Here is a 13,821-nt window from a genome sequence, read left to right as displayed (position 1 = left end):
TGCCTGCAGCTGTATCTATTCCTCGGGTGGGGTCAGCTGTTTCCAGCCATTTCCTGTGCTGGTACCAACTCCCAGGGTGAGAGTGGCATTGATCCAGCCTACTCTTGTACCGGTATCTACTGCTCAGGTGGGAGTGACTGGTTTCTGGCAGGTGCCTGCACTCGTTCCTGTGTCTGTGTCTCGGGCGAGCCCATACAGTACCCTCTTATGTCAGCTGGGGGCTCAGGTGAGCCCAAGCAGCCACCTTCCTCACCTGCTGGAGCCTCAGGAGAGCCCATGCCCATCTAGCCAACTCCATTGCCAGCTGGGGGCCCAGGAGAGCAGGGACCAGTGGCTGTCCCCTATACCTTCCTCACCTGTGCCATTGGCCCTGCAGTTGACTTCTAAACCTGCTCCATCGCTGGCACTGCTGGCCCTGCAGGCCCTGCAGTCGAGCCTCAGAACTGTTTTTTTTCTTGTGTTTTGAACTTCTGTTCCTTAGGTCAGACTTACTTCTGGACTAATGTTCGGCCTCCTGAATTCTTTGAGTTTTAGACTGTGTTTTTTTGTTTCTGGACTCTCATCCCTTGCTCTCTCCTCCCTTTGTTTCCCAGGTTTTGTCAGTCTGTGTCTCAGTGTGTTCCTCATATCATTTTTACTTTGATAGTCTACTGTCTCATGTGCATCCTGTTCTGCTTTCCTTCCTCCTGTCTTTTATGTTACATTTTTGCCAGGTGTTTCCTCTTTGCCCTAATTTCCTCTTGTATTTAGGGTCTGCATCTCTCAGTAAAAGAATTAGGGATTACTGTCAGGTTGCAATTCTAAGACCAATATGACAAAGTTATCCAGCCCATCACCATCCAATATCTAAACACTCCATTAAGATTATATAATGTACACAAATATATATGATATCAGAGCACTCACACCCTGGACCATCTGACTTCAGGAAATCACATGATAGTGAGGGGCTAGGTTTCACAATGAGCTCACCCGAAACCCTGGTTTAAATCTGGGACTCTCCACCATTTGACCTTAGAACTGAAGAAGCTTCTTGGATGAGAGGTGAAACGTGTTCAAGCAACTTAAAGAAGTCCAGGCGCTTTTCTTTCCAAGCTCCTTAGACTACGATGACCTGGATGACTGAGAACCTTCACAGACAATGTCTCAAAAACAGTCCACCACATGAGCAACCAGCATGACTCACATGTGTTTTTGCAGTTTTCAGTGAGTAGAAGCTGCTTGAGTTGTTGTAGTTGTTGATACAGATCAGGAAACATACAGTGACCACACTGCTAACCTGCACTCTGACTTATTTCCTGTTTGACATCACTGCTAAACTGGATCAACATATTTTTTAGCACAGAAAACCCAGATGTCATTTTCTGATCAGTTGTGATGGACAGGTTGCTTGTATACTCTAATAGTCAACGGTTTTAATCATCTTTATTTTTACTACTTTCTACTTGTAGACGCATACTGGAGACTTCAAATATATGAAGCAAGATTAATTTTGTAGCAAAGACAAAAATTGATAAATAACTCTAAATATATCTTATATTTTTGATTCCTGAAAGTAGCCACCCTTTGCTTTGCTGACAGCACTGCAAACCCTTGGTCCCTTCTCACTGAGTTGCATGACGTAGTCAGCTGAAATGGTTTTTCCAACAGTCCTGTTTTCACTATACCAATGACCAAAAACCATCAAGTGCTATGAAAAAGCTGGGTCACATTAGGACCGCCCCAGGAAAGGAAGACCAAGAGTCACCTCTGCTGCTGAGGATAAATTCATCCGAGTCACCAGCCTCAGAAATCGCAAGTTAACAGCACCTCAGAATAGAGCCCAGATGAATGCCACACAGAGTTCTAGTGGCAGACGAATCTCTACATCAACTGTTAGGAGGAGGCTGCACAAATAAAGCCTTTATGGTCAAAAACCGGCTAAGAAACCACTGCTGATCAGTTGACAGCTGAGCCCCTCTCTGTACCTGAGTGTCCAGAACATATAGCTGCAGGTCTAATGATACAATTACAAAATCAATCATCGACCTGAGGCCTAGAGTGTTCATGTACTTATGGACACTCTTATATTCGAACAAGGTGTCCGTTATGGCCAAACCATGGTTTGCACTGAAGTCCAACAGTAAAACACTGCTCGGGTTCAGATCCAGGAGGCCGTTCCACCCATCACGATCCTCCAGGTCTCACTGTCGTTGCTCACATGAGCATTGAAGTCTCCCAGTAGGACAACAAAGTCCCCAGGGGGTTCCCTTTGTTTCCCTCCAGCACCCAGCCAAGGGACTCCAAGAAGGCTGGGTATTGTGGTGCATAAGCACAGTCTGGACCTGTTCCTCAACCTTAAGGCGCAGGGAACCAACCCTCTTGTCCACTGGGAGAAATTCCAATGTACAGGCAGCAAGTCGAAGGGATACCCACCTCAGCCAACCGCCACTCACCAGGGTCAACTTCAGACTGAGTCCAACCCCTTTCCAGGAGACTCGTTCCGGAGCCTAAGCGTACAGTGTGGTTAGCCCGACTATATCTAGCCAGTACCTCTCAACCTCACGCACTAACTTGGGCTCCTACCCCACCAGAGAGGTGACATTCATGTCCCAATTGCAAGTCTTGATAAGCAGGGATCAGTGCGCCAGGGCCTCCGCTCCTAGCCACCACCCAGCTCACAATGCACCCAACCCCTACAGGCCCTCCCGAGGGTGGTAGCCCTGCAGGAAGATGGACCCATGTCCCTTTTTCGGGCTGTACCTGGCTGGCCCCCATGGACTAAGGCCATTAGACTCTCCCCGGCTCTGGCTCCAGAGTGGGGCCCCAGTAACCCTATCCCAGGCTGGGTGAACTGTTCCCTAGGTGTTCTTCTCACAAGGGTCTTCTGTATCACTCCTTGTCTGGTCGCTCACCCAGGACCAATTTGCTATGGGAGACCCTACCAGGCAGGAGAAGCCCCCAGACAAAATAGCCCCTGGGATCCCTGGGACACACAAACACCTCCACTTCGATAAGGTAGCGATCTGCGGAGGGAAATGGGACCATCATTTGTTTTGTCAACAGGGCAATGATGCCAAACACACCTCTAGGTTGTGTAAGGTCTATTTGACCAAGAAGGAGAGTGATGAAGTACTGCGCCAGACGGCCTGGCCTCCACAGTCGCCTGACGTAAACCCAATTGAGATGGTTTGGGATGAGATTGATTGCAGAGATAAGACAAAAGGGCCAACAAGTGCTCAGCATCTCTGTGAATTCCTTCTAGACTGTTGGAAAACCATTTCAGGTGACTAAATAATGAAGGTCATGGAGAGAATGTTAAGAGCAGGGATGGGTATCGTTTAGGTTTTATCCGATATCAGTACCAAACCGGTACTTTTAAAACGGTGCCGGTGCTTAAACAGTGCTCGAACCGGTGCTTAAAGAATGGAGAACACAAAGTTTGTCCTAAAACCTCTCATGTTTAGCTGTTTTTTGGGGAAAAGATAACACTGTTAGCCTTTTCTGCAGCTATAGGGCATATATGGTATCACTCTTGGCTGGAAGCAGTGCTTAATCAATGGGGAAAAAAAACACAAACTTTGTCCAAAAACCTCTCATGTTTAGCTGTTTTCCACTTTTTCTTTGGTCATTTTAGGCTTTTTGGCCAGGGTGAAGGGAGCATTTGCCCTCAAACAAGAAGACAGCCACATGTAACTATGAGAGTGTTTACTAATTCCCCTTGCGTGCATTAATTTAATAACGTGGTTAGCCTACTCAATGTAAATTACACACGAACAACATTAAGCTACTCACGCAGGGAAGAACGGCTGCTGCTGCCATCATCATCCGTCATCATTTCTGCTACACTGGCAGGGCTAGGGGCCAGGACTCTCCTCTTCGGGTTTTTGGGGGATGTTGCTGACTCCGGGTCCGATAACAGGCACCACACCGGCAGTAGATGTGCCCGGTGTGAGGTCTCGCAGCAAGCTATCAAATACGGCGCATTTCTCGGCTTTTAACAAAATGCTATATGTCGCTAGGTGTTTCATCAGATTCGAGGTGTTACCTCCTTTGCACAGTATTACAGTATCTGCTTAAAGCACTTGTTGCAAGCAGCTGAGTTTGCATATTTTGCTGTGAAGTACAGCCAGACTTTTGACCGCTTCGCCTTTTGACCGCTTCGCCTTGGGCAGAAGCTCTGCTCTAAAAGAACGTACGTACCTGGGCCTGCCTACTACGCTTGCAAAGGTAAAATGATTGGCTAGAATTCAAAGTGTATGACATCTCAGGGAAAAAAGAAGCACCGAAAGAAAGCACCGAAATGTGCGCTGCTTTTCGGTCTGGTTACTACCGTTTATGTCAGAACCAGTGCCATCATGGCACTGGATAGTTAAGAGTGTGCAAAGCAGTAATCAAAGCAAAGGGTGGTTATTTTGAAGAATCTAAAATATAATGCATGTTTTATTTGAGTTATTTCACACTTTTTTGTTTACTCATAATTCCATATATGTTCATTCATAGTTTTGATGCCTTCATTGAGGATTTTCAGTGTAAATGGTCATGAAGATACAGAAAACCAAAAAATGAGAAGGTGTGTCCAAGCCTTTGACCGGTAATGTATATTAATTAGTTCACATGTCTGCATTTTTTTTTATCAGGTTATCTCACATTACCCTATGCTGTCACTCTTTGACTACATGGATAATCCACAGGCTCAAATCTTTCAAAAGCAACAAAGCAACGCATTTCCACCTACATGGTTCGAGTTGATTTGAGGTTCTTCATCTGAAAATCTGTCTGTAATCTAAAGTGAACATATTTACTGTGATCTGTTTTGGGGGGGAGGGGGAGGGACATTTTTGATTGATTAATCATTAATTATTTTCTCAACTTTGGGGCTAGTATGGTTTTAAAAAATTCTTCTCTGCTTTTGAATTATCTTTTAACTGCACCAGTCAGCCTGATAATCAAAACCATTCATGCCAGCTGCACCATCATCTTTATGTTGGTCCTCATATCTCTTCTACTGCAGCACCACCTAAGGATTTAGTTGGCATACCAGACACAGCTGGTTTCTTCTGCTTTTTGAGTCAGATAAGACCAATGCCATAGAACCCAGGTCTTCATAACTGGGTCTCAGTTCTACAGAAGGATAGCTCAGATTGAACAATTTGGAGAAAAGTTAGAGATGCAAGGCTTTTTGCACATGTGGAAGGAAATTGGATATGTTGTACAAGAGATGTTTTATAAAGAGGGAGAAAAGGACAACAGTATATTCTTTGCCTTATAATGATACTGCAGAAACATAAATAATGTAAATTACATTGATCCCAGCACATAACCATGAATAGCTAGACTCCGATTGAGGTAACTGGTTGTCATTACTTCCAGCAGGAGTTATTGTTCTATATAATCTACATTTATCCAGAGCCAGTAGTTTCAGATTTCTATTAGGTGTCGCCTGCTCTGGAAGACAATTGGCGATGGGTGCTGATGTCTCTCACTTAATGGTTTTTAAAATAGAAGCACAATAACAAGAGGTTGTTCCTCAGTGGGTGTGTCACAGAGTGGGGAAAAATGATTAGACACATGAACCTGGGGAAGTGAATCGGAGGCTTCCAATTAGGACTCAGCTCCTCTTCACCATCACCCAGCCAGCCTGGTTTCTGCTGGGAGAAAGCTAATGGTGGCAAAGTTACCAACTACAGGATTTTCCAGGTTTCTGAGCCAATTCAGTGATCCTGGCCTCTAGAGCTGCAAATAGGCTGCATTTAATACAAATAGATTTATTACTAAGCTAAGCTAGCAAATGTCTAAAGACTAAAATAAAAGATAAAAATACTGTGAATATAAATGGCAGTTAATTTCAATTGAGAGTGTTTTTAATTAAACAGGTACACACAAAAGCTTCACAAAACAGCACAGTACACTGTAACATGAACAGGATGTGATACACTACCACAGAGCCAACACTAAGTGAGAGTTCCAAACACTTGGTAAGTCATAAAGTAATGAATGCAATTTAAGGGTTCAAATGCAAGGGTTTCTGCAGTTCCCAACCAACATGGAGGCATGACTGAGAGTTTGAGCTCCAATAAAATGATCAGTGTGGTTGATCTCCCAGGTGTTCCCTGCGAGATACAGAAAACACACATGGTTCATGCAAGTTTACCACTATTCAACTACCACTAGCCTGTTCAATTGATATAGAGCACTTAAAATGTTCTATTTTTTGTGTTATTCAAATATTTCCAATCCAGTAATCAATGATTTATTGACTTTATCACAATTTTCTGGATCATAGTGAAATAGACTCTCCATCTTCAAGTTGAACTGTTACCACACATAATGGTCACTACAAGTGCACAGGTATTCAAAAGCTCTATCAAAAGCTGCATCACATCACACCAAGAGAAGTCAGAAATGTTGAACATCTGTAGAATACCTTGTAAATTCTTCCATAGCAACACGCTATTGCAGGTTAAAAAAATGCTAACATCAAGTACAAGAAGGTCTACAGGACAGTGGAGCATAAACCATCTAAGTGGACTAAGAAAGATGCCAGTGGCAGTGATGATGAACCATTCTCACATGGGATCGAAAAGTCTCACTGAGGAAAAAGTAAACAACAGGGTCCAGACAAATATTGAAAACTGCCAGCATGGTGGTCACCTCCATTATATAGTTCAAGACTGAAACAACAGAGCGACTGCTTGTCAAAAAAGTTGAGGGAAGTCGAACTAGGTGATAGGGGACAAAACAAACACAGAAGATGCTGACCAGCACCAACATGTTTCTGCGAGACTTCACCAGCTTCTCAGAGCCAGAGGAGGCCAGCTGCCTCTGCTGTGCCTGCAACACCCTGTGGGAGGTGCTGTAGTAGAAGAAGACCAGGGATATGAAGACCATGAGGAAGATGATAGCCGAGAAGGTGTGGGAGATTTTTAAAAACAGGCTGACTGATGCACTAATGAATGGCTGGCAGCAGGTGGGGACAGATGTTAGAGGTTTCTGGGTGATGAAAAACAAAATATTGTAGGTGATTGTTAAAGCCAGGAGAAAAATCTAGGTGACCATGGAGATGATGTGGGCAGCTTGTGCTGACTGCAGAATGTGAGTTCCTGAAGGATGAACAATCTTCAGATACCTGAAGAGAGAAAAGAGGCAGTATACAACTTCCCTAATCAGTCACAGTGGGGCCAAATCTGCAGAAGACATTGTCAAGTCCTAAAGAGATGTGTATTCTTTGATCAGGAAAGCAGGGATTGTACTTACCTGTTAACAGCGATGTACCACATGAACAGGATGCTGGCGTACATGTTGAGAAACAGGGCAGACGTTCCAAAGCTGCAGTAGAGTCTGTGTGTGATGAGAGAGCTGCTGGCATAGAAAGTGATTCGCAGTGGCAGAGAGAGGCAGAGCAGGAAGTCAGCAGCTGTCAGGTTCTTCATGTAGACCATCAAGCTGCTGGATGCTTGCTGCCGAGCTCCCCAACAGTAAATCTTCATGATGAAGCCATTGAGGAGTAAACCCACCTTAAGACACAGAGAGGATGGAGAGAACAGGACATTGATAGATGCACAGAGAACCTTAACCCAATTTATAACAGGGCAAAATCTGAAGTTTTGAAACTCACCAGAAACACCAGACTGTACACCAGCATAAAGAAAGAGTTGACTGATGTGTCGACATCAGCACAGCTGATATCACCTGTCACATTTATTGCGTCATCCATGTTTCTGGAGTTGAAAAATAAATCTGCCATCATTAAAACAATATTGTGTTCAAATGCAAGTTTCACCTTTAAAGGCATCCACATTCATAGTCCCTTTGTTAAATCCAATTCAAGCAAATTGTGAGTATTTTTGCTAGTGATGTGCGGATCGATCCTACTTCCTCTTCCGCCTTTCATAGTCATGTGCGAAATACGGCTGTATAAATGTCTCACAGCCCCTTGGTGTGCGCACTCACAACAATGGCTAAGTGTAATTGGAGTCATGTGTGGACGTATTTTACCTCCACAAACAGCTGAGACGTGGTTTGCAATACATGTGGCAAAAAAGTGCTCCAAGAGTGAGGTGTTGTGGCCAGACTAGGGAGACATTCAAAAGGGCTGTTGGGGAGGGGGGGGGGGGGGGGGATAAATTCATTTTACAGTGTTTAAACAGCGGGGGTGTCCAAATTCAGAGGCTGTTTCCACCTGAGGACCCGGCCTTCATGGTCTAAAGAAAGCCAGGTAGTACGTCACAAGCTCCCTCGGTGGAGTGAAACTCTGCCGTCTGCTCCTTGCTATCTAAAATATAACCGGGCACTGACGTAAACTCTCGACCGTCTCACACTTCTGTTTAATCATTTTTCTGTTTGACGTTTATTCAGCTGTGCGAAAACCCCGGAGGAACCCTCCCGAGGGATTAATAAAGTTAAATTTAATTTAATCTAATCTAATAACTTTAATCTCAGCCAAACTGATTTACTCACGAACAAATAAAACACTGAAAAAGCCAAACAATAACATTTTTAAGTTATCAAAGTGACTTATATATCGTCTTTAACCCGAGTAGCGAAAGACCGCAGGGGTTTGAAGACAATATGTCGGTCGGCTCAGATATTTCAAGTTTACACTGCTTCATTCTCACCTGAAAATATGTTGAAAGTTTTTTTTGCGACCCAGAAAGAGAAATAAGAGTAATATTAAAACTAAGTAGCTGCCGCCATTGTTGGAAACTGGAGTTGGCTGGGCCGCGCTATGAATGCTGCGATATGGTTTTTTAAATATGTTGTCCGGGTGGAAAATCGGGAGAAATTAGGGAGAATGGTGGCTCAGGGAGATTTTCGGGAGGGACACTGAAATTCAGGATTCTCCCGGAAAAATCGGGAGGGTTGGCATGTATGGTTGTGAAACTAACCTTGTCAAACACCTCAGAGTAAATCATATCACAGAATATGACGAGCGTATGTTGAGGTGAACTGAAGAGGAGGAGAGGGAGAGGTGCTGCTAGGGCGAGACAGACGTCTCTCACCGAGTCCTTTAGTGCTGCAGGCAGGCAAGGTGTTTAAATAGTGCACAACTTCCGTTTTTTTTTTTATTTCTATATGATGAACTCTGCATTATTAAGTGATAAGAACAAGTAATCTGATGTCCTGTAATCATTATGATGTTATCATTTGAGATACAATAAATAAAATAAGTTTTTGTAGAAAGTATCAGTATCGGATCAGTATCGTCGATACCACCCTGAATATTACTTGGTATCGGACCGGAAAGAAAATCAGTGGTATCGGACATCACTAATTTTTGCATAATTTTGTGATAAGCCCGGAGCGTGGCCTTAAGTGACCGGTGAAACCCCTCGCACATACCACCCACAGCTTGCGGGTGGTATGCTGTGGTGCGGTGGACCCCCAGGCCGTCAGCCATAGCAGACCAAAGCTCAGAAACAAACTGGGGGCCCCTGTCCGAGGTAATGTCAGTAGGGGGACTGAAATGCGAAACCCACGTTGACAAAAATGCTCTGGCCACCGTCACTGCTATCGTGGACGCCAGGGGTACCGCCTCCGGCCACCTGGTCGTGCGATCCACCACAGTCAAAAGGTGCATGAAACCCTGTGACTATGGCAAGGGACCAGCCAGGTCCACATGAACGTGATTGAAACGCCTACCGCGGGCACAGAAAGGTTCGAGGGGCGCCTGCGTGCGCCGGTGGATTTTCGAGCGTTGGCATGTGATACAAGCCGCCGCCCGTTCTTTTACCGTTTTGCGAAGGCCCGGCCAAATGATCCTGGCGCTGACCAGCTTGACCGAGGCCTGGACGCTGGGATGAGAGAGGGCATGCACCAAGTCAAAAACACGACGTCGCCATGAAAGGGGAACCACCAGGCGGGGCGGCCAGTGGAAATGTCGCAAATGTCCTACACCGGGGTGTCCTCCAGTACGAGGCCCGTTTTCGTTAACTGAAAGGCAAGGACGTCCGGGTCAGCACGTTGCTCAGGGGCCATGGCAGGGTAGTCGAAGCCGACATATACCGGAGGAACCAACACGCGTGAGAGACAGTCAGCGACGTGATAGGACTTACCAGCCTCATGCTGAATGTCTGTGGTAAACTCTGAAATGGCCGCCAACTGGTGCTGCTGGCATGCGCTCAATGGTTCAGAGACCTTGGACATTGCAAACATCAAAGGTTTGTGGTCAACGTACACAGTAAAGTTGCGACAAAAATGTCTTGTTGCGAGATGCAGGGCCAGCAATTCCCTGTCAAAAACACTATACTTGCGTTCAGCATCCCGGAGCATACGACTGAAAAAGGCGAGCGGTTGCCAGAGACATAAAACCCGCTGTTCCAACACCTCACCCACTGCCACGTCTGGCGCGTTGGTGGTCAACGCGATCTCTGCCGACGGAAACGGGTGGGCCAGAAGTGCGACGTCAGCCAGCGCAGACTTGGCTGCGGAAAACGCCTGGACGTGTTCCGGCAGTCAGTCAACATGATCTTTGGCTGTTTTACCTTTTAAGGCAGCATAGAGCAGCTGTAGCAGGTGGGCAGCTCTGGGGAGAAAGCAGTTGTAAAAATTTATCATCCCCAAGAACTCCTGCAACGCCTTAACCGACGTGGGACACGGAAAAGTCGAAACGGCCTGGACTCTGTCGGGCAACGGAACCACACCTTCAGCGGAAATGCGGTGCCCGAGGAAATCCAGAACAGGCAACCCAAACTGGCACTTGGAAGGGTTGATGATCAGGCCGTGCCCTGCCAAACGCTAGAAAACGTGGCACAGATGGGACTCGTGCTGGCTCGCTGAGCAGCTGGCCACCAATAGGTATACAAAAACGAACTGCAGCCCGCGCAAAATGGAGTCCATCAGCCGCTGAAAGGTCTGGGTAGCACCTTTCAGGCCAAACAGCATGTGCAAAAACTCGAACAAGCCGAAGGGGGTAATGACAGCGGTTTTAGGAACGTCTTCGTCGCGCACGGGAACCTGGTGATACCCCCGCAACATTTCAATTTTAGAAAAAATCGAGGTTCCGGCGAGATGAAAAATCCTGAATGTGGGGGATGGGGTAATGGTCATTCTCCGTGGCATTATTTAAACGCTGGAAATCTCCGTATGGCTGCCACCGACCGTCCGATTTGGGCACCATGTGAAGCGGAGAGGCCAATGCACTGTTCGAATGCTGTACAATGCAAAGGCGTGCTTCGTTACCGTGCTAGTGAAATTAGGGACAGACAACGATGGAAACTGTAAAAGCAAATGCTGAAAAGCATCCCCAGAGGTCACTACATTAGCCCTAATCAGGGGCTTGGCGGCCCGAGTAAAACAGGGTAGCGAAGAAAACGAGAGCATCAATTAAACGTCTGTTAGCAACATCGACAAGCAGTCCATGAGCACACAGAAAATCAGGACCTAAAATAGGTACAGAGCTAGCGGCAGCAACAAAGTTCCACTGGAAATCCCGGCCATGAAAACAAACAGTCACCGACCTTTCCCCAAACGTTGTGATGGGAGAGCCATTAGCTGCAATGAGCTGCGGCCCACAGTTCGCTGCTAGTCCGTCGGCAGCGGTAGGGGGAAGGAGGCTCTTCTGGGAGCCAGAGTCCACGAGAAAACGTCTCCCGGAGCACAAGTCCTCTATGAAGAGCAGCCTTTCTGTATTGCCAGCGGTCGCGGCTGCTACAGCGTGCTGGTGGGTCCGTTTCCCTGGGCCGTGAAAGTGCAAGGCGGCAGGCAGCGATGCGCTCTGTCACCAAAATGCTGATGGTAGAAACAGATGGTCTTTCTGCGCTGCCGGCGTGTAGCAATCCCTGCCATTTATTTATTTCACACATGGTTCAACAGTGTTTCATTTCCTACATACAAATCCTCTTTCCCATTAATATAACACTGCACCCATTGGTGAAAAGGAGCAGGAAGAAGAATAAATTCTTATTAGCACCTGCCCCCTATCTGAAATTATTCTTACAAGAGGGCGCCAACAACCCAACAACCCCTCTAACATGTGTCGATATGTAACAATGCAAAACTAAGTAACGAATCAGTATAATCAACAATATTCAACACTACCCCAAATTACTTTCATGTTATTCATATTGATTTATCCTTTTAAGTATGTAACACATTTTAAAACGGTGCATATTTGCACAACTCTTGAGATTATCTTGAAGAGAATTCCATGTTCTTATACTTTTAACTGTTGGGCACATTTGCGTTTGTGTGGTACTAGTAAACTGATGCTTAAAGTCAAACTTCCTTCTACTCTCCCCACTTCCTGAACACAATACAAACTTTGTAACTTAAGAGGTAAGTTGAATGTCTTCTAAACCCAGTTACACTGCAGAGAGTAAACTCTAAACCTCACTAAATGGGGTTTTCACCATTTCAGCCAGTTTGGGCTTTAGAAGCAGCCCGCGATTTCAGACTGTTGTTGTTAACTGCAAAGCCTGCACTCCTAAGCAAACCATAAATGAATCTTTTGATATTTTATACTTTTATAGGCATTGTATCATTACATCAAGGGATAGAAATAAAAAATGATGTGAGGATGAAAACCTGAAGGACTTACCTGTGTTTGATGTTTGTGCAGTTTTTAGTGAGCAGGAAAAAAGCTTCAGTTGTTATGTGCTGTCTGTCTAACCATGTGTCATTGTAGTTTCCGAGCAGATGAGAAAACACAGACCACACTGCTACCTGCAGTCTTTGTTGTACTTCCTGTCTTTCTTCAGGCCAACAGCATGACCTATCTATCTATCTATCTATTAGAGCTGGGCGATAGAACGTTAACAATATGTATTGCGAAATAACTTTTTCTCGATAGAAAAATTAAACTATTGCGATAGACCTTATCTCTCTTGTCCTCTTTAAAAAAAAGAAGAACAGCCAATCCAAATTAAGTAGCGCAGAGCTGAACCAATCACAGCTGCAGTGTCACGTCAAGTGACTTGTTACGTACAGCACAAGTGCCAAGCCGTACATGTGTATTTGTTTGGGAAGCAGCCCCACAAGAGCACCTGGCTGCAGCTGTGCCACCCGGGTAATGGAGGAAATGCGTGTGCCGACTAGAGAAAAATCAACCGAGCATGACCGAAGGTTACCGAAGAAAAAAAACGATGATGGTTCCAATGCCGGAGAGCTTGTCGAACAGAAGGGCCATAGAAGTTCCGTAGTGTGAAGGTATTTCGGCTATTTCAAGTCTGACAAAAAACAGAGTAGCGTGCACTGTAAATTGTCCCGAAAGTTCTTCTGTAAAACAAACTAAGATTTATTTTTAGAATTAATATTTTGTTTCTAAGTGGAATTGACAATTTAGTAGTCTGTTTTGTTTGTCCTATTTTGAAACTTAAACGCTTTAGCGGCTGCCTTTTGTGTAGTTTGCAATATTTGCCTTTATTTATCTGAAAAAGTCTCATGTTCCTTAAGTACATCTACCCTGTTGAACTTATTATGGGAAATAAATATTTAAATCAAAACAAGCTGCTGATTATTTCACATTTTACTTGTGAGCAACGGCACGTTTAAATCTTACAAATATAGTTATTTGGCTTATATCATGATATATATCGTTATCGCCTGAAATGAAAAAAAAAACCAAAACATATCGTGATATGAAAAAATCTTATATCGCCCAGCTCTACTATCTATCTATCTATCTGGTTAACTAGCACCATTTGAATCTATTAATACTTTTGGGGTCATTTCAAACACCTGCAAATTTAACACAAACCACTCATCTAAGTAAAAAGTTTATTCAGCAGTATGTCAGGCTATTATAATTATTTATATGAATAAATAAAAGTAAGTACATTTTTGTATTGTAATTTTAAAAATCCCAATGTAAATGTAAACTGCATTTGCATGGCACCTTTAACC

General features: G+C 44.7%; 1 protein-coding gene and 1 pseudogene across 1 annotated transcript in view; both read right to left on the bottom strand.

The window, feature by feature from the left end:
* Positions 1-13,821, bottom strand: part of LOC134623951 (zinc finger protein 664-like) — a 507,757-nt gene that overhangs the window by 63,278 nt on the left and 430,658 nt on the right. The gene's annotated exons all lie outside the window — the stretch shown is intronic.
* Positions 3,837-7,645, bottom strand: LOC134623944 (P2Y purinoceptor 14-like; annotated as a pseudogene).

Source organism: Pelmatolapia mariae, linkage group LG3_W (assembly GCF_036321145.2).
Source record: "Pelmatolapia mariae isolate MD_Pm_ZW linkage group LG3_W, Pm_UMD_F_2, whole genome shotgun sequence".
Lineage (NCBI taxonomy): Eukaryota > Metazoa > Chordata > Actinopteri > Cichliformes > Cichlidae > Pelmatolapia > Pelmatolapia mariae.
The sequence above is the reverse complement of the archived record's forward strand: the minus strand, read 5'-3'. Positions and strand labels throughout refer to the sequence as shown.